The 25,824-nt window shown below is 28.2% G+C and overlaps 1 protein-coding gene across 3 annotated transcripts in view; it reads left to right on the forward strand.

Moving 5' to 3' along the window:
* The first annotated feature begins 1,326 nt into the window (after nt 1–1,326).
* The window catches only part of LOC129905142 (dnaJ protein homolog 1), a 37,726-nt gene continuing 13,228 nt past the window's right edge, over nt 1,327–25,824 (forward strand). The window contains exons 1-2 of one of the 3 annotated variants that reach the window (XM_055980543.1): nt 1,327–1,466; nt 2,605–2,800. The gene's annotated coding sequence lies outside the window, so the exon portion shown is untranslated. Of the gene's footprint in view, nt 1,467–2,604; nt 2,801–25,547; nt 25,665–25,824 lie in introns of those variants that run through there. The other 2 variants (XM_055980545.1, XM_055980546.1) reach the window with 2 other exon arrangements.

A 25,824-nucleotide genomic window follows, 5' to 3' on the forward strand; every position in this document is an offset into this window, starting at 1 on the left:
GCTGCATTACGTGTACTATTTAAAAAAAAATCAAAATCGTTAGAATCGTTCTTGAAAGAAAACAACCTTTTCTATTTTTTCATATATAATATACCGTTTATTTTGATCGTATTCTCCTTAAGGAAAACAACAATAATCCTTAAATACCAAATGTGCCCATGATTATGAAAGTGGTCTAAGGCCGTGTGTGAATTGCGTTAAATAGTTAAATCTTGTAAAATTTTTGACACTATTGAGGTGAACAAAATAATTTCAAAAAAAGAATTTATTGTTTAAAATTTTGTCTGCCTTTTTTCTGCCATGATACTCCTTTTTAATAAAAAAAAAAAACAAAACCAAACCATCTGCAAAAAAAATTTAACTTAAATTAATAAATTTTTAACAGCTGAAAATTTTTTATTCACCTCAATAGTGTCAAAAATTTTACAAGATTTAACTATTTAACGCTATTCACACACGGCCTAAGTCACTTTTTGCATTGTTTAAAGAAAAACTTCCATAATAATTTTCTTAAAACGATTTAGTTATATTTCTTTTTTGAAATCACTAAATTTTTTTCCCTTAAATAATAATTAATTGATTAATTTTAGGCTAGATTTGATGGCATTTTTAGGAGTGACTTAGTCCACTTTTATAATTAAGGGCACAAATTTGAATCAAATCGCCTCAGCTGTAACTCGAGATAGAAACAGAGAGTTAGATAGACATGCAGACAGACAGACAGACAGACAAAAAAAATTGCGAGACCCATTGTTTTGGACATTCCTTATCATCGAAATGTCATGTCTGATTGTTATCTTAATAATTATAATCATTAGTATTTTTTTAAAAGAACACGCTTTTCTAATTAATTACATTTATGTAAATATCAAACTTCTAGTATCTTCGAAGTAAATCTAGTCGGCACTTTTTATCATCATTGTATTTAACAACTTATTGCTAACTCCGTTCCATATCTCAACTCATTTTTTTGACGATCTCACCATTGTACCCATACCGCAAATAAAAAAATGTTACGTATACGCCCCATAGACCATGTAAAATTAAAAGAAAACCAATTTAATATATACAAAAATGTGAAACGAAAAGTATCTTTATTTTAAAATTAAACGTTCTAAAAATTGATATTATCTACCACAATTATTCTATTGAAGTGTCAACTCTTTTGTTTTTACAAATAAACTTCTTTCACCTAACTTGTACACTGTACAACACATAAAAAAAAAGCTGAACAAGTGCACACAACCATAAAAAAGTGCGTAATTTTCGTTTTTGTTGTTTTTGTATCTTTATTTTTAAAATGAAATCTAAAAAATTAAATTCCCATCATTCAGTTCAAGTAGTTCAACTTCGGCAGCTGTAGAGTTGATATCGCGCTGCGCAAACAACACAAAAAACGCCCAAACCTCCTCACTTCGTTCGTCACATATCGTCTCGATCGTGTTACGGCGCCGTTTTATTGAGGGGTAATGGTTAAAATAAAATTAACAAACAAAAATGAAAAAATTCAAACAATAATTTTTTTTTGAGGAATAAATAAGAAATTGATAAATTATCAAAAAAAAAAAAAATTTATGATAGTTTTTCTTTTTTTTTTTACGTTTCTAACCCCATTCGGTGATTAATTTTTTTCAAAAAAAGATACAAATATATCTTTTTTTTCTCTTTGGGTGGACAGCACAAACAAGTGGACTTTTGATAGAAAATTATTATATTACATACATATTTTTATTTATTAGTTTTTTTTGTTTAAATATTCTTTGCCATTCTACCTTAAAGCTGTGTGTTTATAGAAAGTATAGAATAAAAGGCAGAGAAACACCTAAAATAAAATTTTTTATTTTATTTTTGTTTTTGTGCTTTTTGTTGTATTTTTAAATTATGACACATGTATTTGGTTGTTGTAGTGGCAGCAGCAGCAGCAGCGAATAGCGAACAGTTGCGGCGCTGCGCGGCGGCGATATAACTAAAAACCAACACGATCCAATATAAATATTGTGTTGGTGTTGTACGCGAGTATCGAGCGATCTCGAGCGATTTTTTTTTTTTTGTTGATGATGATGATGATTGTTATGTTAATACGGAAAATTTGGTTTGCTTTGGTCTTTCATTCAAAATTCGGGAATTAAATTAATTCGATTTTGTCGTGGTGATCGTTTGTTGGTCGACACGAACGATCGATCAGTGATCTTGAAAACAGATTTTTTTTTTTGTTGGTGTCGTCTGGCTCTGAAGAGACTGTCATAAATTGATTTGTTTATATTCCTTGGATTGACATTTTATTGACAAAAATTTAAAAAAATATTGTCAATAAAAAAAAAATTTTTTTTGTTTTTTGCACAAAGTGAGATCTTTTTTGTGTAAAAAAATTATATTTTTTTACTGGACTATTGGGGACCCTGAATCTTATTTATTCCTCCAGCCTTGACTTTATTTTTAATCGCGATACCGATCTGTGGACAGAGTTGCCACAGTGTCCGTGAACTGTTTTAGTGCTGTGTTCTCTTTTCCTTGATAAAAATAATAATTTTTATTTATTTATTTATTTAATTTTTTTTTTTAAATAAATAAATAAAATTAAAATTAAATTTACCCATATTATAGTGAATCCGTTTTGACATCATAATCGACCTTGCTAATAAATTTTGATTGCGTATACATATCCAACTGTGTGATATACAAAGCTGTTGCGTCTCTCTTTCCAATAATTCTCGATCTAATACATTTGGATTTACTGCAAAATTGAGAGAAAGGAAAAATTCGTCTAAAAGAAAATTCGTTGGAAAAACTAAACCTTAAGGTTTGTGTGAAGAAGATCATTTTTATTTTTATTTAAAACAAAAATTTAATTTAAAATTAAGTTAATTTCAAATAAGTTTTTTTTTATGTGTGTGTGAAAAAGAGAGAACATTTTTGTTGTTGTTCTCTTTATAGTATCAATCTTATATATGAGTTTAAAATTGATTTAAGAAGATACACCGGTCGGTTTGTTGAGATTTAATGCATTTTAATATTGAAATAGGAGTGATTTGTAGTATTATTATATGTCTCTTATAGCTTTGACAGAACTTGATTAATGAATTTTACCTTCATTCTTTATAGTAATATAGTTCGATGAACCTTATATGCCCACAATGATGGTATTACTTCCTGGTATTTGAATGTTTTTTTATTTAGTGTGGGTGTTAGAAGGTTTTGTTTTTTTTTTTTTTTTAATTTAGAGCTTTAAGGTTCACTTAAAAAAAAAACTTGATGACTTTCTCTTGAGAGATATAACTCTCATCTTTTTCGATGAAAATTATTCTATTTGAGTTAGTCATTTAATTGGTTTTTAATGGTAGTTTTGAGTCTCGTCACCGAATATACATAAATTAAATATTTTATTTAATAAATTTTCGCAGTATTGCTAATTTTGTTTTACGTCTAACATATATGGGGTTTTTGAATAGGTATAACAAGTTCGGACAAAAATTTGGAATAGACATTTTGACCTAACATGAAAAAAAGTAGGTATCTATTATGACATAAAACAATAAAAATGGTAAAAATGGTTCCTCATTGTAAGCACATTTAAATTAAAGGGCTTGATCGATTTACTAAGAAAAGTCTAAGATTCCGCCAGCCATACAACGTCCTTTTCTTGCCAAGTGTCTCTTTTAACTTTTTTTGTTGGGATAAACAAAACTTGATAGGATTGCCGAATTTTTGTGTCTTATAAAACTAGACCCTATTGTCAGCACATTTTTCTTGTCGATAGGGTTCCTACATAAATGAACAGATTCCATATGAATTCAATGTGCATACACGGTTCAAAATGTTGGTGTAGATTCTACGAATATTTGGGTTACATGTGAGGCAACACCAAAATTTTATTTAAATTTACTACTTTGATTGTATACATTTTTAAGTCTAATACAAAACTTATTGAAATTTAAATTTTTCTGTATTAAAAATCAAGGACTTTTTCCAAAATTTAAAGTTTCAGTTTATTAAATGATATTCCTTTCTTTTTCTTTTTTATTATTTTAAGTATTTTCTTTCTCACTTCTTTAAAATGAAACAAAATATTTCTGAAATCGATTACTCATCATAAATATAATCATCCCTATCGAGGTATCCGTTCGGAGAAAGTTCCGAAACGATAGCCCGTTCCGATCGAAACTTACATTTCATTTCTTTCAAGGTATCCACTTCTGAAAAAAAAAGTATACAATCGCATTCATTTGACACAAGTGTCAGCGTGATTTATTCAATAAATAAAAATCCTTGTGATGTTCAGGTGAAAATTCAGATTTATCTGAAAAAAGGAACCAAAATAGTTTTATATATGTACTTCTTCATGTAGCGATAACCCTAAATTCAAGCCGAGAAAAATTTCTTTCTTTTTTTAATATATTTTCCATTTTCGTTTAGGTACGTATTTAATACAGTTTGATTAAAATTTGATTTTCTTGTATTAAAAAAAAGAAGACGAGTATTTAATAATTTCAATACTTAACCAGATAAAATTATAATTTAAGTGCAAGGAATTAGTTTTTAATAAAAAACTGTGTACCTAATAAAATCGCAATATTCAAAATTAATAATTTTTGTTTTGAAAAAGGCCTAATTCGAAAGGTTGTATTTAAAATTATGACAGAATTTTTAACCCTTTACTTATTGATATTAAAAGATTTTCTTAAAATAAGGAAATCATTTAAAATTAATGAGGAAATCTTCTAAATTTTTGATAGTTAATAAAAATGTTAAACTTTTATCAGACTTCAGCTTTAGCTGCAGTTTATTATACAAAATGCTAAAAAAACAGTGAAATAGCCTGATGGTAAAGCACTCGCTTTGTGACCCAAGAGTTGAAGGATCAATAACCAGTCGATGCTATTGTTATTCATTTTTTTTTTTTTTTAATTATAATGTCTTCAATAAAAAGATTTCCTTATTTAATTAAGTGGATTCTTTTAAGTCAAAACTCTTGGTTTGTCTTGATATTTAAAACGTTTTGAGCTATGAAAAGGTTTAATTGTTTGGTATATTTTTATATTGAATGTAATTAATCTTTAATTAAGAGAGTTTATTGATACAAAACTTGAAACAATGTCATTACTTCATTAGGTAAGGTATTTCGAAAAAATTCCGGAAATATACTTAATTTGCATGTTTTGTAAATCGAAAAAAGGACTTACTAAGATTGAAAAAAAGTATAAAATGTTAGTAGGGGAGTTGGGCTTTAGATGAAATAGTCATTAAGATGAGATACCTACATCTCAGTATCTATAATCAAAGCGATTTTTCTGTCAATTTGGTTACTATTTAATGAAAATTTGGCAGCCAAAAACACGTATCTATTGCCACTGTAAATAACGTGGTGATATTTTAAGAAGAAAATTCTTATTATAATTAAATGTAATTCATTTTGATTTTAACAGAGTTTAAACGAATTCTATAGAAAAGTAGATTGGCCAAAAAAAAGCATCATCATGTTTTCATATGCCTTTTTTTGTACTGTGTGAGCTCTGCAATAAAGACTATTTAGATTTATTTATTTAAAAAAGTTATTTAAAAAACTTCCTTATTTTTTAATTGATTCCTTTCAAGTAATAGGTATCACAATAAAAACATTACTGTTAAAAAAGAGCCAAGTTCTCCTATGTTGAAATTATGGTGGCACAAAAATTATTGAGATATAAAAGTGTACCAAGTTCTAAAGTTTGGGTTCAAATTCGTAGGTATCAGTAAAATTTTGATTGTTCTCTTGACAATTTTTCTTTTAATTACCGATTTTTAAAGTTATTTCATCGTAGGAGGCTGTGAGGTGTTTGGTTTTGACCAGCTCAACAAATGTAGCGAGTTTAAAATTTCTAGCATCTTTGGTGTGGAAGTTAGAGGGGGGTCGAAAATGGCCTGAGTTGTTTCCTGTGAATAAGGGTGTAGTGCCAAAGTTGCTAGAGAACTTGGCTGGGCACTACCGTGCCCCTTGATTTTGTTAAAAATAATGTAACAAGCCGAATTGGCTTCCTTTTTATCGAAATCACTCCTAGATAAAGTTATTTTCAGCTTTTATTAGAAATTCATTTCATCCGCTTATACCATGAATTTTCTTTCGAAAATATTTTGTTAAAAAAAGTTTTTTGGTATATGTATATAAAGAACTCGAGGTGGACAAACGACAGAAATTTAAATTATTGAATAAAAGAAATCTTTGGGGATTTTAGGAGACTTTGAACCTTTCAGTGGAAAATATGATTTTTGAATATCTTCTTAACAAGCGATGATTTTTGGTTTGTATCCATTTCTCGAGGTGGACAAACGATTTCCGTTTGAATTTTTGAAAAAAAAGACAATAATTTTTGGGAGTTTTAAAATTTTCAGGTACACTGTGGTGTATGCGTAACTTTTTTTTGGGGATTTTCAGTGCAAAATTTTGTTTTTTGAATATCTCCTGAACGTAGGATGGAAAAACAACGAATTTTGGCATACGTAAATAACTCGAGGTGTACAAACGACAGAATTTTGAATTTTTGAAACGTGGGCGTATTTTCTTCAAATTTCGTACAGATGATTTTTATAGAATTTTGAAAGTTGTTTTTTTTATATATCTCGCTTAGAAAGTGTACCTCCCATACAAATTTTAAAGTGATAGTTTATTACTCGAAAACGGCTCTAAGGATTTTAATTAAACTTTGCAGACTTTGCAGTTTTTCTCAAATGAATCAAATAACAAAAGAAAAATGCCATTTAACAAAATTTTGCCCTAAATGTCGGCTCCTCCCCGACATCAATAAAAAAATCTTAAACATTTATATAGAGCCAGCTCTTAAAATCGGCAAGTTAACTCATATAAAAGTGCTTTGAACTGCAAGACCAAGTACGTGCTACCCAGTCGTGCATTTTAATTCTCTGAGTATAGAACCGTTTATTCAAACGAAACTTTAAAGTTTAAGCTCCATATTAAACCGATTTATACCGAGCCGAAAAAAGTGAATAATTTGGTATGAATAATGTGAATATCTAAAACTCTACAAAATAAATAAGTTGCACAATGTTAAGTTGTTCAGTAGGTATTCGTTATGTACTCTTTTGATTGTAAACAAATACCAAAAAATAAACATAATCGTGATCTCTATTGAAATATCTTTCTTAAAAAAAGAAAAGAAAAAAAAACGCGTTCAATTCGATTACTCAATGCTTCAGCAAAGACTTCAATTGCTTTTTTTTTTAATTTTATTTGAAGCATTTCTTTTCGAATTCGAGGTGATTTCGTGGGTAGCACAACGAGCTACGAGTATATACCTATCTGTGTTTATTCAAAAGCTGCATATCTATAGATAGAGATATCTGAAGGTAGAAAGAAATTTATGAAGTGAATATTTCAGTTTTTTTTTTTTTTGTATTTTATTCCTAGAACATAATCACCTTGGACAGAAAATAAAATAAAACACAGACAAAAACAAAAACTAGCAATCTTACATATCTCCATAAGCAAAAGATGTTCGATGAGTAATATCACCATCCACGGTCGGAAGTAAAAAGTATAGATATGTTTTGCTGCTGCAAATAAAAAAACCTGTATTGAATATACATTTGTATCTAGATAGTTTATTTTTGTAAATTGTCGTCATCAAGAATCACAAGAATATTGTTATTATCGTCTTCAACCATCAGCAATTAATTTATGAATAAAAAAAAAAATATAATAATGTTCTGGTTTTGCCGCCCTCTTTTGGGGTATATTTTTTTTTTTTTTTTTTTTTTTTTTTTTTCTTTCAAATTTATTATTATGTTTAAATCTCTTCAAGTGTATAAATGGCAAGTGTGTAAAACATTTTCAATTCTATTGTCGACCAAATTTTTGAATTACTTTGTGGCTTATATGGAGATGTTACGTGGTTGTAAAATTTAATTACATTCATAAAACAAATTGTCTGCTTCCCGCCTACAGTATTTTGATTTTATTTGGCTGATACCGATATAAATAGTGTTACCGTTGAATATTTTAAGAGTTCGTAAAAAAAATAAAATAAATTAAACTGAAAACAAAAAAAAGTTTTTTTATTTATAAGTTTCTCTTGAACAAATGAACCGATTTCAACGAAATCTCTTTGAATTGGAAATGATAAGATAAGATAGATAGTGTAGACTATGGGACAAAACACGAACGTTGTATGGTTGGGGTTGTTCTATAATCAAGTTGAATTGATGAATTTTCAAATACAAAATTTTGAAAAAATGGATTAACATTACGCTCATTTACTCAGTGGCAGGCTTAAGGTAGGGTGTGGCGAACGGGGCAATCGCCCAGGGCCTCGTGCTTTGAGGGGCTTCGCGCAACAACCCAAGCTAATTAAAAAAAATATAAATTTTTTTTTTTACTATTTGTTATTTAAAACAGATTATAAAATAGCGGTAAATAAAAGTAAAGATAGAACAGTTTTTCTTTTCTTGTAGAATTCTACGGAAAATGGAAGTTTTAAAATTTTATTTTATTTTTTTGAATAAAAAAACTTGATTCTCGTTATAATAATGCAAAGACAATTTATTGTCCAAAAAAAAAGGTGGTTTGACATTTAAATAGTAGATATGTCTGTTCCATACATGAGACGTCCTTTTTAAGTCATATTTGGTTATTTTTGTTCTGAGTCTATTCCCAACATGAAAGATTGTGCTATTTTTCGAAGAAGAGAGCGCCCACGTGAGAGTAAAATATTTTTTTTTTAGATTTTATAAATTATTTATTTATTTTTGTTTTCAAATTAATATAAGGTTTTCATTAGTACATACACAAATATTACAGAAAAACAATAAAATGAAAATAGTAATTTAAATAAGCAATGGCATTGCCGTCTACCTGATTAATTTATTCCTTAAATATTTTGGTGGGCAAGAAAATGAGTTCTCTACATATTTGTTATAGTGAAGTAACTAATAGTGGAGTAACTAAAGCTCAAAAATTGGCAATATTAGGGAACCCGGCCGAACAGCTTAGATTTTGATGATCTTTTTTTTCAAACGTCGGTAATTAAAAATACTTTAAAGTCTATAGATTAAAAATTGCCGGTGTTGCCGTTTTGATTTTTTAAATTTAATTTAAGATTTTTGTGAACAAAAGCAAATTTTTTTCAAACATTTTTCTTAAATTTCATAAATTAATTGATGCCAAAAGATTGTCTAAGAAATTCAAGGAAAAAAAATATATGAGAGTGAGGGACAATCTTCCATAGTTCAAGAGATAGATGCAATTTTCTTATTAATTGACTTCAAACACAAAAAAAAATATTTCAACACAACGGCAACACCTACAATATTCAAAAATACATTTTTTAAAAGCTAGAAGCTTAGTCATATGTGTAAAATTAAAATTAAGTTAATTGAATGAACGGCTTTTGAAAGAATGGTAATTGAACTCAGATTTTTGAAAAAAAAAATTATTGAAAAAATTTTAACATGTCATTTTTTAAACTTGGTCGTAATATAGAATGCATTTATTTTCAAATTGTTTTGGCCGCATTTATTATGATTTCAAATTATAAAAGGAAATGTCAATATGTATTACGGTTTATGAAAAAAATTAAAAAGTATTTCATTTTCGAAGAACTTTTTTTAATAAAAGTTTTGAAAAAAAATGTAACTTATTTTTTTTTTAAAGTTCAACATCTAAACATAAAATTATTTTTTATTCATTTAATAACCCTTACTGTTGAAAGTTAAATAGCAAAAAATTAAAGTTCCTATTTACCACAGTCTTTGAGAAAATTAATTATTTCAATGCAAAAATTCAGTTTTAATAAAAAAAACCATTGAAATTGAAGTAATTTTTCATTTTTTTTTTCAAAAGTGTGATATATTTTACCTTTTTTGCTTCGAAATTCAACTGATAATATTTATGGCCAAAAATATTTTTAAATAAATTCATATTTTATTAGAAAAAGTTTGGAAAAAAGTCATTTTAAATTTTTCTAATAACATTTTTTTTTTTTTTAATTCTGAGTTTGAGGACCATTTTTTCAAAAAGTCTTGATTAAATTTAGTGGATTTAGATTTAAGAGATAAGAATGAGTTCTGGCTTTTTAAAAATGTATTTTAAAATATTGTAGGTGTTGCCGTTGTTTTCAAATTTTTTTTTTTGTGTTTGAAGTCAGAATGTTAGAAAATTGCATTTATCGCTTAAACGATGGAAGATTGTCCCTTACTGCCTTTTATATATTTTCCTTAAATTACCTAGAGAATCTTTTGCTATCATTTGTTTTATGAAATTTAAGCAAAAAAAATGGTTTTGTTAAAAAAAAAATTTAATTTTAATTTTAAAAAACAATACGGCAACACCGGCAATTTTTAATCTATAGACTTTAAAGTATTTTTAATTACCTACGTTTGAAAAAAAAAATCGTCAAAATCAGAGCTGTTCGGCCGGGTTCCCTAATAATTTGCTTTAGTTACTCTACTATAAAGCAAATTATTACCTTAGCAAATTTCAATCCATAGAGGCTAAAGAATTTTCAACATTTTGAAAAAAAAATTCATCAAAATCGGAGCTGTTTTTTTTTTTATTAATAAATCTTTTATTTTATAAATCTTTCACTATAAAATATTTTAAAATTCAAATAGAACTAATCAAACATGACAAATAGCTAAACCAAAAAACTAGACCTACTTTTTCATCATATACTTTTCACGAAGGGTAAAACCCTACTAACAATTTTGCTTCTATAATTAGTCTAAGAGCCGGCAGCATATTTTGGCAGTTTTGATATAACCGAAATTCGAGTGTGCACATATCTAGATATGCACCACAGTATATCAACGGAACAAGTCTGGCAGTGATCTTTTTCAGCTTTCCCTTGCCAGACGCATCCAAAGTGCAGCAAAAAATCAATTTTTGGCGTTTTGGTATAACCGAATAAATGATACACCAAAAAATCATAAAAAATCCCCTGATTTCGAATCTGTGGGTACCGCAAATTTCTTTTTCAGCTTTCCCCCCGCCAGACCGCTTTAAAGCATTTTTAAGTGCATTTTTCTAATAAAAAACCTTATTACTTATTTTCTGTTAGATATAACCGTATGATGGTAACAAATTATATTCTATGTCTATTCCAGTACTAGAAAATATAATTTTTAGCCAGCTATTTTTCAGCCTTCCCTCTGCCAGACGCATCCAAAATGCAGTCAAAAATCAACTTTTGGCGTTTTCCTAGGTATTAACCGAATAAATGATACACGAAAAAATCATAAAAAATCCCCTGATTTCAAAAATGTGGGTACCAGAAGTTTTGTTTCAGCTTTCGGCCCGCCAGACCGCTTTGAAGCATTTTGAAATGCATTTTTCTAATAAAAAACCTAATAGCTTATTTTCTGTTGGGTATAACCGTATGATGGTAACAAATTAAAATTCTATGTCTATTCCTGGTTTAGAAAATATAAGTTTAAGCCAGATATTTTTCAGCCTTCCCTCTGCCAGACTCCCTTAAAGGTTTCCCAAACAGGTTTTTCCATAGAAAAAACACCTAGTTTCTGTTTTTTTCTTATAAAATTGAAATAATATTTTTTGTTTAGAGTAACCATATGATGGCCAAATATTAACTTTCTCTGCCTTTTCCTGATTTAGAAAATGTAAGTTTAAGCCAGTCTGGGAAAAAATCCGAAATGCATTTTATCTTCAGGGATTAAAAGAGCATAAACCCAGGGATCGAAAGAGTCTAAAACCACATTTTGTACAACCGCACCAAGAGTCAATTTGTTTGTCCCTATACAAAAAATTGCAATTTTTTGTTTTTTGCCTACAGATCGAATACGGTGTGTCAAATCGAAAAACCAATATTGTAACAAATGAAGGTAATTAAAAGATCTACAACTTTTACACCGAACAAATTTTTTTGAAAACGCTCAATAAAAGAGATATGACAAAAATAAGAAAATCACTTTTTGACGTGTTTAAAAAAAAACACCCTAACTTTTAAACCAAAGGGATAATCGAAAAATGTTATTTAACATATATTGTAGAAAATTAAATTATTTCAAGTTTGTCATACCTACATTGTTTTTTCTGTAGGTTCAAAAATACGCGAGTTATGTGAAAAACTAAAATTTGTATTAAAAAAAAAAATTGGCGGCCAAATGACTCTTGGTGCGATTGAACAAAATTTGGTTTACGACTTGTGTCTTTATGCCTTTCGAGCCCTGAAGTCAAAATGCATTTCGGATTTTTTCCCAGACCCCCATGCCCCATATAGCAAAATCTAACTTTCCCGTACTATTGAGATACCTTTTAGGGCGTCTGGCAGAGGGTAGGCTGAAACAAAACTGGCTTAAACTTACATTTTCTAAACCAGGAATAGACATAGAATTTTAATTTGTTACCATCATACGGTTATACCCAACAGAAAATAAGCTATTAGGTTTTTTATTAGAAAAATGCATTTCAAAATGCTTCAAAGCGGTCTGGCGGGCCGAAAGCTGAAACAAAACTTCTGGTACCCACATTTTTGAAATCAGGGGATTTTTTATGATTTTTTCGTGTATCATTTATTCGGTTAATACCTAGGAAAACGCCAAAAGTTGATTTTTGACTGCATTTTGGATGCGTCTGGCAGAGGGAAGGCTGAAAAATAGCTGGCTAAAAATTATATTTTCTAGTACTGGAATAGACATAGAATATTAATTTGTTACCATCATACGGTTATATCTAACAGAAAATAAGTAATAAGGTTTTTTATTAGAAAAATGCACTTAAAAATGCTTTAAAGCGGTCTGGCGGGGGGAAAGCTGAAAAAGAAATTTGCGGTACCCACAGATTCGAAATCAGGGGATTTTTTATGATTTTTTGGTGTATCATTTATTCGGTTATACCAAAACGCCAAAAATTGATTTTTTGCTGCACTTTGGATGCGTCTGGCAAGGGAAAGCTGAAAAAGATCACTGCCAGACTTGTTCCGTTGATATACTGTGGTGCATATCTAGATATGTGCACACTCGAATTTCGGTTATATCAAAACTGCCAAAATATGCTGCCGGCTCTCGGTCTAAATGCTTTACAGAAGCAACAATTGCATGTGTAAGGCTTTATAGAACCAAAATTGTTTATCGGGAAGGCCTCGCAACAGCTTGCCTCCCGAAGCCTCGCAATGAGTAAGGCCGCCGCCGCTGTTTCCTTGAACTCTGTCATAACTCAAAAAAACTGTTGTTTTTTTTTCAGAAAATGGGTTTTAAATTTAGTATCCATCTATTTTTGTATGTAAAAAGTTAGTTTCTAAAACAAAACTAGTGCTCCTTCTCCGTTAATTTTTAATGACAGTATTAAAGTAAATGAGCGATAATATATTTTCCAAAAAACATTTTTTTAAATATTTTATTTTGATCTTAAAAATAAAAAGAAAGATATTCCTTAAAAACAAATTTTACACATACGCCACAGTGACCACTTATTCTTACAATTTGCTAATTAATACAGAAATTGTTACCACTGTAACAAAATGTAATTTATGTGAATTTTATTTGTTTTAATCTGTGCAGCATAAACTTCCAATGTTTATTTTTCTGTTTATTACACACAATTTTTGTTAATATGGAACTTACCTACTTACGATGTTGGTATTCAAATTACTTATAGTTTCTCAAATAAAATCTTACGCTTATTGTAGGTCTGCGAAAACTATAGCTCAAATTTTCTTAAAATAAGTTTATGTCCAAAATAATATTTTTTATTAATCAAATACGTCAGCAATGTTAAAACAAAAAACCAATACAAAGTACAATTAAACTTCAACATCAAACAAGTATGCTAATTCTATATGATCTTAGTTCAAATAGTTTGTCCAACAAAGGACTATAGACATCTTTAAATTCTTGAAAACCGTTTCAGCTATTTTTGTTATTCTTCTCGAATAGGTATACAAAAATTGTAAGTCTTAAATAGTTAACTAAATTCAGTTTTCTATTTTCATAGATCAAGACAAAAATGTGGTTTTTGGGTAAAAATATTTTTGGCCCTTGTTCATAGCACTTTTGTTTATTTTCTATTAATTGCTGCCAATTTCTTTCACATGGTATTCTCTTTTAAGTTTTCTTACGAGATTTTTTTGTTTGACGATATTTTTTGATTTTATCGCTTAAAATAAGTGAAAATGTGTATTTTTATTTGCGATATAATTAGGTAGATAATATTATTAACAACAAAAAATGACAAACGTCATTCATGAAAATGGTCATATAAAAAATAAAATTATATTTAATTAAATAGTGTTCTTGTGCAGTATTTTCACAAAGGTCGCAGTGAGAATATGACACGAATGGCTTAAATTATGTATTTTTATAATTTCAAACAAAATATGTTTGAAGATGCTGTAATTTTAACTGTTTATCATTGTACTGTAACAAAAGTTGCACATTGAAAACAAAATGCAAAATTGCAATAATGTTCAATAGCAAAAATGTCCAACTGCAATAAGGACCTGGCATTTTGAACTTGAAAAGTGTACCGTCGATGAATATATAATATTCACAAGTTGCTATGTGTTCATGTTCACCTCACCAGAAGAACATATGTCAAATTTTATTTATTTTTTTTTTTAAGCTAAAAAAGATAACACGAATGGAATGCCCTTTTATAAAACATTTTTTTGCCTTATAAAAAAAATATGTCTTCTAAAGTTAGGTAGGTATCCTAAGACCTTTTTTTTCCTAGTTTTACAAAACGACCTAATTTTACAAACCGACCCCAGAGCCGGGGTAGGTTGGCTAAGGCTCAGTTTGACTTAGGGGTCAGTTGACTATTTTCAGATTTTTAATACTAAAACTACAATCAAATAGAACTAAAAATGTATTTTATTTGAAATAAAGAAAATTGTATCCAACATCTTCAAGACCGACCGAGAATAGAAGGATGCTCTAACGCCTTGTGCTTAAAAAAAAGCTTTTACGCACGCTCCAAAAATGCTTTTTCAGTCGCCACTCTTGTTGTTTTTCTAACATACATATTAGGGAGGGTAAAAAAAATCGAAATTCGTTTTTTCGATTTTGTACACCTCTAGAATATACACAACAAATATGAGCTCCTTATATTAATGGGAAGGTCCTCCGCTTCGCAATTTTCCATTTTTACATCAAGCTTCTACTAAAAAAAATCATTGGGCAGATTCAGAAACGTTAGGGCCTAAATATTTAGGTAATTTCTCGGCCTCTGATTGGTCAACTGTCAAAAAAAATCCTTCCAATTTAGGTAATTTTATTGGAAAGCTGACTGGAAAATTAGGCAAGAAATGTTTGCCTAAAAAATTAGGAAAGTTTTTTTTGTCAACATGACAGTTGATTGTTTTTAATTATAGAATAATGATAGCAGAATTAAATTTATTTGTGTGAAAAACGAGTAAAAAGTGCATTATCGGTTATAATAAGTTTTATTTATTTATAAAAGTGAAGTTAAATTTGGTTTCGACCCCATGAAAAAATTCTCAAGTAAATTTCGAACTTTGACAATAATGGCGTATCCAAACTAATTTAGTCAATTTACTCAAATATCCGTTCAGAAAATGACGTTAGCTAAATATCTAGTCCCTAATATTTCCTGAACGTGCCCATTTTTTTATTAATTGACTTTTTAGCAAATTTTTTTTACATATTCTTGTAGAAAATTGAACGCTCTGCAAAAAAGGTCTCAAACACTTTTTTCGTCTATCTAACCGTTTAATAGATATTTGAGGTCCAAAAATCCAGAAAATCTTTAAAAATTCGTCTTTGTTCTTAATTTTGTAACAAATTGAAAAACTATAATAAATCAAACGCGCAACACATATTCTTGTAGGAAAAAGATCTTATTAACTTTTTTCATTAATCTAACCATTCTAAAGATATTCGAGGTCAAAGTTAAAAAAAATTATAAAAACATTTTTTACTTTAAAAAATTATTTAGTTCACTAAAAATTCAATATTTTCAAAAAAGTAAGATATATTCTTGTAGGGGCTTAAACGTTCTACAAAGAAGTCCGTGGCATAAAATTAACTACTTGAACCGTTTAGAAGATGTTCGTATCCAAATCGCAATGCATACGAGTCATAAAACTATTTAAATCAGTGGGCATTGGTTTGGATACGAATATCTTCTAAACGGTTAAAGCAATTAATTTGATGCCACGGACTTCTTTGTAGAACGTTTAATCTCCTACATTAATAAATCTTGCTTTTTTGAAAATAATGAATTTTCAGTGAATTAGAACATTTTTAAAAGTAAAAAATGTTTTTATAATTTTTTTTAAACTTTGACCTCAAATATCTTTACAATGGTTAGATTATTGAAAAAAGTTAATAAGATCTTTTTGTGGAACAATCTATTTCCTACAAGAATATGTGTTGCGAGTTAGATTTATTATAGTTTTTCAATTTGTTACAAAATTAAGAACAAAAAACGAATTTTTAAAGATTTTCTGGATTTTTGGACCTCAAATATCTATTAAACGGTTAGATAAAGGAAAAAAGTGTTTGAGACCTTTTTTGTAGACGGTTCAATTTCCTACAAGAATATTAAAAGAAATTTGCAAAAAAGTCGATTTATAAAAAAAATGATATTTTTTTTTTAGTAGAAGCATGATGTAAAAATAGAAAATTGCGAAGCGGAGGACCTTTCCATTAATATAAAGAGCTCATATTTGGTGTGTGTATTCTAGAGGTGTCTATCAATCTATTTTTCGGAGTACAAACTCAAAAAAAAAAGAATTTCGATTTTTTTGACCCAGATACAGATACAGTGTGTAAAATGTCTCATTGACATTCTTCCCTGGATTGTTTTCATTATCTCGATTAGCTTTAGGGTTTCTTTCTATCTTAGCATAAATAAGTTAGTATAAGTTTTTGGTTAAGACGACAAATTCAAAGCTTATGAAAGAACATTGAATGACCTCGCATTTTTTTTACATTCTGTGTCCTTAAAATCACTCATTTATTTACCTTCCTTTCATGGTAAAAATTTACTAGCGAACGTTCTCTTTGGACCTGTTATGAATTTTATGAAATTCATTAATTAACAGAAAAGTGATTGGCAATAAACGTCAATATCAAAATCATATCATAAAATTTAATTACTCAATTTTTGACTGCAACAATTCAATTTCATCTTTGAATGTGCATAAATAAAAATCGTTTCGTTTTATTGAAGGTTATTGTCGTCAAAATCGAAATAACTTATCTCAACGAACAAGTTATCGAAAGCTTTCCCAGGTATTTACCAGCATTTGCTTACATGTTGTTAAGAGTAAAATATCCACAAATATGCACATGTCCATCTATGTAAACATATTAAATAAACAATTTAAAACAAATAAATGATTATTATTATTAGTTCTTAAGTGCAAGTTATAATAAAAAATTATCTGCTCCAAAGCTAGAGAAAAATATTTTACTAAAGTGTATAAACGCATTCATAATAATATATAGAGTTCCAAATTAAAACTTAATTTATGACGTATCTGTTGATCGCAGTCGCAATGAATTTTTTTTTTGTTTTGGAGGGCAACACCATTTTTGGTAAATAAAATGATTTGTCAATAAGTTCGTATACGTACATTGCACGTAATATGTATGTGCGTTGAAGTCTTGTAGCGAGACTGTGTGAACTCAATTTGCACTTAATTACTGAATTTATATCTACAAGTAGATAGGTACATATATTTGTAGGAATACATACTTAAAAAATTTTGTAGGTATATAAAATAATCAACTTTAAATTTATAGTCCTAAGAGAATTATCAAAATCAGAATAAAAATAATAATTAAGAGATTTGCAAGTGAAAAAGTGTTGCCGTGGGACATTTTTTGAAAGCAATTAAATTCATTTTTAAATTTTTGTTAGCATTTATGAATTCATATAGATCGAAGAAGATGGAAATAGATCTTAACCTATCATTTCTTAGGTAAACAAAAGTGTCAACTTTCGCCATAGCCTTTTATGATTATGAGCTTAGCATATAAAGCACAGAGGTCATTGGACCCCATATGCAATTTTTTTTTTTAATTTACTTATTCTGGAAAGAATATGAAGGTCACTGAGGCGTATGTGGAACTTTTGTTTTTGTTGTTGTTTCAACGAGTTGAACCTGGTAGACTATTCTTTATTCTGCCAAACGTTTTAATTGCCGTTATTATTTTTCACATTTTTGATTTATCTGTAACATGAACCCATTGGAGATACAAACATTTTCTATAACTTCTTTGAATGATAATAACCTAAAGTTAAACAATAATGAAGGATTTTTTAAAATTTTATCATTTAATAGGGTAAATAGGGGTAAAACAAAATTGCAAAAAAGTGGCTATTTTCTAAACGTGACCTTGTATAAAATAAAATTTTTTTTAAATCGATAGATAAATTTATTGTTAGGCCAACAAAGGTATTGAAAAATGTTTAGAAAATTTCAAAACCAAGTTATATATGGTTTTTTAAAACTAAAACATGAGGTAGACCTTTGACAAAGTAGTGATTATAGGTAGAGGACATTTTTTTTGACAATTTGAAAAATGGCATTCAAGACAATGAAAAAAATTAGGGATTTTTTTCTAAGTCTCTGCTTTTTGAAATATGAATTTTTGAAAAACACCTACTTTAAAAGGGATATGGGTGGGTTTTTATTTCTAGCAATTTTTCGTAGAGTTAAAAAAATCTCAAACTTATGGAACATTATAGTGATTTTTGACCGAATAACCGGAAAAACGAGTTTTTTTGTCAAAAGTTTTTTTATCGTTTTTAACCGTTTTATATTTTAATTTTTTTTTTCTTCAACAGATAAATGAATGAAATTAATATTGTAGACAGATAAGACAGGACAAAATTTTTGCATTTCAATCAATTTCGTATTCACAATTTTGAGATAACGGTACAATAAAGTTCTATTTTTCAACACGTTCTTTCTTTTGATCTAGAGCAGATAAAAATTGTGTTTAACTTTATTGAGCATGCTGATAATATTACCTTTCATTTGATATATCACACATAACGGTACATTTAGGTACTACAAGCTACACAATGTTAAATTTAAAAACTTCAGAAATACCTCAAAACACCTGTGGAGATCTGTTGCCCATGACTAGCCTCCAGTGTGGGAAGTACCGTATTCTCAGTTTGAAATTTCGACATGGTTGGCTTATAAAAAATTTTTCTTTTTTTTATAAATCGTAAAAATATAATTAGGTGAAATAAATATATAGGTAAAAGGTGAAATAATAAACTTTCAGATGATATAAAATTTATTTTAGGTTGTCATTCAAGGTAATTGAAAAAATGAAGATTGATTTTCTTATGTTTATTTTGATGAAAAATGATTGGATGATAGGACTCCAAAAGTTATTCCGTTTTTCTACAAAACATACTAAATATAAATATGTAAGGTCTTAATCTTTAACTTAAGTACTTAACTATAAGATTTATTATCTCATAATTTTTTTTACAAGAAAGTTGACAGGTAAATAATTTTTAGATCTTGTTTTTTTAACATAAGCATTAAGCACACAATCTGTTTTCTTATGACGTTATCAAGTAAAATCTACGTCCGTAAACTGGCTTTACAGACAACCCATTTTTTAGAGTGAAGCGCACCAGTCAAGTTCTACCCAAAACACTCAGTGTAAAACGATTCTTATCATCTGACTTTGTTCAAAATGACAATCTCGATTATTTAAACAAATTTTTTTTAAACAAAAACTTTGATTGTATTTTTCAAAAACTAAATATTGAAAAATTATTTTTTTGGATTAAAAAAAAAATTTTTTTTAAATATCAATTTTTCGAAAACGGGATATCTTGGTCTTAGTGTTGATAAACAATTACTACTAACGACATATATGTACCAACTTTATTTTGAATCGTGATTTTTTAATTTCTTAAAAAGCTGCTCAAACGACTTCTTTTCTAAAAAACCGTCATCAAGTTGGTGAGCTAAAGCTAAGCTCCGATACAAAATCATCGAAAATACATTTGATATACAATTTTGGATAGCATTTTGTATGTTAACTACACAATACTTTTTATGGTTTTCTTTTAATAAACATATTTTGTGCATTTGACCATTTTATTTTATTTTGGAAAGTAAGTTTTGTGAATCCTGTGCTGATTAGTTATTGTTATTAATTATTGCTCACATTTTTTCGAAAACAAATATTTGATATGTTTTTTGTTTTATAAAGACAATTATTTAAATAAAATATTCACTTTTCAAAAAAAAAAACTGAAAGAAAAGTCAAGATTACGTACAAAACCTAAATATTGAACTGTTATCAGCACTCTTATGCTCTAAAGATATCTTGAAATTTCACAATGTTAATGTTATAGATAAGTGAATCAAATTTGGCGGGTGGCCCGACCGATAAAGAAAGTGTTTTTTGAACCACCCTTGTTTGCTGTATGAACACCACTTTTCCGATCTACTTTTGTTGATTATAATTTGTAACAAAATGTTTACTTCATTATTAAAAGTTATGAAACGCAAAGAATACATTTTTGAGACATATTCCTGTTCGGACGCCATTGATTGTCGTTGTCGTATTTGACATTAAATATTTGTAAAAAGGTAGAATCACATTTGGATTTACACAGAAAACGCTTTGAAGAATTTCATCCGGCTTGTGTTAATCATATTTCTTACAAATGTTCACAGTTCTTTTGATAAAGGTACACAAGAGGTAAAGTAAAAAAAAAAAATATCTTTAAATCAACCTAAAGCTGGTCTAAGCTATCGTTACTTCAAGCCTAGTATAAAGTTCTTTTTATAAAAAAAATAAGTGGTGAAGAAAAAAATGTTTTTCTTGAAAAAAAAAAAATTATCTGTGGTAAACAGATGACAGTTGTAACTTTTTTTCCGCAAAAACAATGGGCTGCACATTGTTTTGCGAGAAAAAAAAATCGTGGTGAATATAATTTTTTTTTCAATTTTGGTTTACAGCTGTGGTGAGTTAAAAAATATTTTTTTTGGGGAAAAATCTAAAAAAATATCTCCCATAAGAAACGCATTGGTTTTTTTTTTGCTAGAAGAACTGTATACTTAGCTTTATATAAAAAAAGCTGACTCTCTAACTGAGTAAAAATTACACGGCAACACTGTCTCGAAGCTCTTTTTGCGAGTGCGTTACGTGTTGCCAATTCCATTGGGATTAATGACATTCACTTTTGATTTTTTTTTTTTTTTTTGAATTTCGTTCGCGCCGGATTATTATGGCAAATTTTTATGGGTAGCGCACAGACAGTGCCTATTTTATTATTTATTTTGTTTTTGTGTATATTTCTTTCTTTTTTGTTTTGTTTATAAATACAATAATTTGATTTGTATATAAAGTATACTGAGTATAGATTTAAATCGGCAAACCACATGTGTGTTGTTTGTTGCACACATTACTTACACGGCAGGTTTGAAGACAAAAATAGAAATAGAAAAAAAAAATAAAACATTTATAATTAAATTTCACTCAAAAGTTATAAGAAAAAAAAGGAATTTTTGTTTATTTTGAAACATTGTTTCTCTGGGAATATAGAATGTTTCTTTTTGTGCATTTTTTTTATTTAAACCATAGCTATGGTAGATAAGAAAAGCATTATTTTATATGAAGATTTTTCTGTTTCTGCTGTTTTGATTAATGTAAAAAAAATGGCCTAGTTCTTGTTTTGTGAAATTGTTTAAAGTACAAAAATATATATATAATATGTAGGTATTTATTCGAACAAAAATTGATCATAGCATAGATTTAAAATTTGTAACTCATTTTGAGTTACGATCTCAAAATTATTAATTTTGAGATCATAGTTTGAATAAATTCTCAAATCTTACCGTTCTCCTAGTTTTGAAAAAAAAAAAAAAATAAATAAAACGCATTTTTTCACCATTATTTAACATAGCCTTAACACTCCAAAAAATTATTAAAATGATTTTCAGGCAAAAACTCAAAATCCAATTGTAGGATACCTTAGTGTTAAAATTAACAAAAAAAATTAAAAATATCAATTTTGAATAAAAATAAATACAATTTTTTTTAGAAAAATCAATTTATATTTTCATAACGTACCTATATGTATATTATTTTCTTGAAATTCGTCCAGAACACTCATTTCTGGACTATTAATTTCTTCAAAACTAAAAAATAAAAAGCGTTAATTCACAAGAATATTATTCATTTTTAGTAAAAATTGTTTACTATATGAAAAAATAACTTTTATTCACGAAGTAAGAAGACAAGCTAAAAAGAAAAAGTATCTGTATTTCTGTATGAAGTGGATTTCTGTAAGAAAATTTTAAATCGATAGGGGCTTATCAAAAAATCATAAACCCAGTTTTTCATCACCTGCAAAAAAAATTCATTTTTTTAGGATTTTTTGTTTCTAAACGAATATCTACGCTCTAGGAAAAAATAAAAATGTAGCCAGTTGTTCAGTAAGTTGTGGTGTCGTGTTATCTTCTAAGCAAAACTCTGACACAAAAGGATATTTTAAAAGAAAATAATTTTTTATTGAATAAACGAAGATTAAATAATTTACAAAGATTGGTACTACTTCTATTGAAAGAGTGTATTACTATGGTGTTCCTTCTCTTTGCTGTTATGCGGTTGGTGTTCCGCAGTTATTACAGAAGGCGTAAGGAAACACTATAATAATACTTTTAGAAAAGTAGCCAAGGATAAGAAGCGGTAAAGTTTTACCTTCGTAGTATCTTAACTCTTTCCTGGTCAAATCGAAAGTGATTAAATTTTAATTTTTTCCCTCCTTTAATATCCAGAAAACCTTGAAAATGTATAAATTAATAAGGACAAAACAAAAAATAAATAATTATAAAAATTAAAATTATAGTCAAAAGCGATAAAGTAAACGAACTCTCATAGAAACAATCAAAAATTATACAATGAAAAGATTATGTGAAAATAACATGAAAAGTAAAAGGTTGTATTGAAAACTAATTGAAATATTTATGTATTGTTACAAAAATGCAATATCTTTCTTATTTCTATACTTATTATATTTTAAATAAGTACATAAATACAAAATGGCAGTTAGACACAGTCAAATTCTAGTTCTTAAAATACGTTTTTTTTTCTTTATTAAGGTTGCATATATATTTTCATGAAAAAATCTACTCCTCGTAAACAAATGCGACCAAGCTATTGATTAACGAAGTCACACAAAAAATCGTTTTTTTTTTTTTTTTGAATATCTCGACTTAAGGATTTATCGATTTAGTGCACACGGGGCGGATTGGCAAAAAAATCAGCAATAACAGTTAGAACTAAAGTGAAGTATCATACTTCAGGTTAGATTTCCTGCTTTTACATAAGATTCTGTCAATAATTTTATGATCTACTTTAATATTTTCTTAGACCATTCAAACAAACGGGAATAATTTTTTCATTGATATTTTTTCACGTGATATTATTTTTTAAAAAGTAAAAGGTATCTACTAGACGTAACAATAAATATATTGGTTTTCGTATGAACATTTTCTCATTTCTACTTATTCTTTCTTATATCTTATACGCCCAAAAAATCGTTCCATAACTCAAAAACTGAAATTCAAGACAACTTTTTTTATATTTCTTTTATTAACATCATTTGTCCCAAGAAATATGACGTATTACATCAAAATTTCTTATAGTGTCACCATTTGAATCATCAACGTAAAAAAAATTTTAATCAAGGATTTTCTTTGAAGTAATCCTTGATTAAAAGATAATCGAGTGTGAACAAACTGGGGCTAAAGTAGAGTACATAGATTAACCGTCATTCCGGGAACGCTTGTTTTGGTATATACTAAGATTAAAATTTATTTTTTTTTGTTATATTATGATTAAAAATTAAAATACTTCGTTTTACATTGGGAGATAAAAAGGAATCATGATCAAAACTTTATTCCCGGGAACGCTTTAAAAGAGAAAATAGCAGTGTTACTAACATAATTCTGCCAGTTTTTGGCACTTCTATTCAAAATTCTATCTTAATATGGCTGGAATAATACACTATCATCATGAAAAATTAAAAAAAAACACTAATGGCCTTGGAATTTCTGACAAGCGTTAAACGGATTTTTTTTTATAGAAATTTGTCCTTGAACAACAAAATAAAGTCATGTTTGATTTATTTGAGGCCTACTCTCTATATAATATCCCAATGCATCAATTGCTACTATTTTTTAGTCCCTGTTGCGAAAAGATCACCACTATTTCGGGGAATGCTCGTCCAGAGTATCTACTTTTAACGTTTGGCGGTAAATTGAAGAATCATTTTTTTTTTGCTCTGTATATTTAAAACCGATTAATGATAGCTATACGGGACCTCGAAATTTCCCATCACCTCCATCCCTACATGATTTTAACTAATATGCAGTTGTATCCACTTTAAGTTAGATAAAACGCTATTAAAGATGATATGAGTAAAATATATTAAATTCCCTGTATTTCACAATTCATTTCAATCCATCATGTCAGCAATATTCTTAACAAAAGCAAATTTATGAATGAGTGTTACTGCTATTTGTATACAAGTTAAATAAACAAATTTCTCGAAAAAAAACAATCAAGTTAATGATAAACCATATGAATCAAGGCTCTTAAATTTCGCTAAATAATTTTATTTTCCTGGAAATTTATAGGTATTTCCGTTATTGATACGACTGTCAAGCGGGGGAGTCCATTTTTTTCTGTTAACTGTTGCATATTGCGTTATAACAGATGAACTACATGTGCTGACAATAGAGGTATCAATAAATGAGTCTATTTGCTAAGTGATCTAATTGGCGCCTAGGCTTGACGTACTATAAAGATTTTAAAAAAAATGGGTATACAGCAGTCTGTTTACTTTACACCTGCAGCACATTTCCAAAGAATGTCACAATAAAGCTAGATAAGTTATAAGCTTAAAAAAAAATGCACAAAATGGTCTTTTATAATAATTCTTATCAATAAACTGATATCAATTATATCAGTTTTGTGATACTGATGTACACAAACAAAAAAGTCTGATATCTATCCACAATATTATCGCTCTATTCATATTCAAGTGCACATTAATAACCATGAAATATTAATTTTTCAAACAAATAATAACAAAATTATACATATTTAAAGCTATTTTCGCTAAGACATTGACTGTCAATTTAAAAGTCATTCTGTGCGTTCATCATCATCAGTTGAAGGAAAATGCTTTAGACAAAAAATGTCATGCTTTTGACATTCTACAAACAGATGTGCATTTTACACATGACTTGTACACGAGTATTATAATAAAAACTTTGCTTTTTCCAAACATATAGTATTTTTCTCTATGACCTCATGAGTCAATATGTAATACTGGTGGAAGTTAAGAATGAAGCAATTTATTAAATGCCTTAAAAGCTCATAAAAATTTCAATAAAAACTGTTTACCATGAGGTCACAATATTCTGGCCCAAATAAGACGAAAAATCCTTAAACGTTTGCCAAAATCACTTGAATATTGCTTGCACCTCAAATAAAATCATTTGATCTAGTTTTTGGAAGAATAATTTTGTTTTCTTTATTTTTTTTTTTTCAAATTTTTATTTAAATTGAAAGCGAAAATAAAATAAAACAAAAAAAAAAATAAAGAAATATTTATTATAAAAATCTCGCGAAAATTTCAAACCGAACCTGAAGATAAATTTCATTGAGCATGGTATCTCGTGAAATCTAATTTTGAACTCGTGCGTGGGGGTTTTGTACATATTCATAGATATTTTTTGATGAGAATCACTCTAAAAATATGCCACAGCTTCCAAATTGAATATTATTTTGGATGTTTTAGTGTTGGTGTGCAAAAACCAACTAAATAGAAAAAAAAAGATACAAAACTTCACAGATATT

The sequence above is a fragment of the Episyrphus balteatus genome, chromosome 1, assembly GCF_945859705.1.
Source record: "Episyrphus balteatus chromosome 1, idEpiBalt1.1, whole genome shotgun sequence".
NCBI classification, from domain to species: Eukaryota; Metazoa; Arthropoda; class Insecta; order Diptera; family Syrphidae; genus Episyrphus; species Episyrphus balteatus.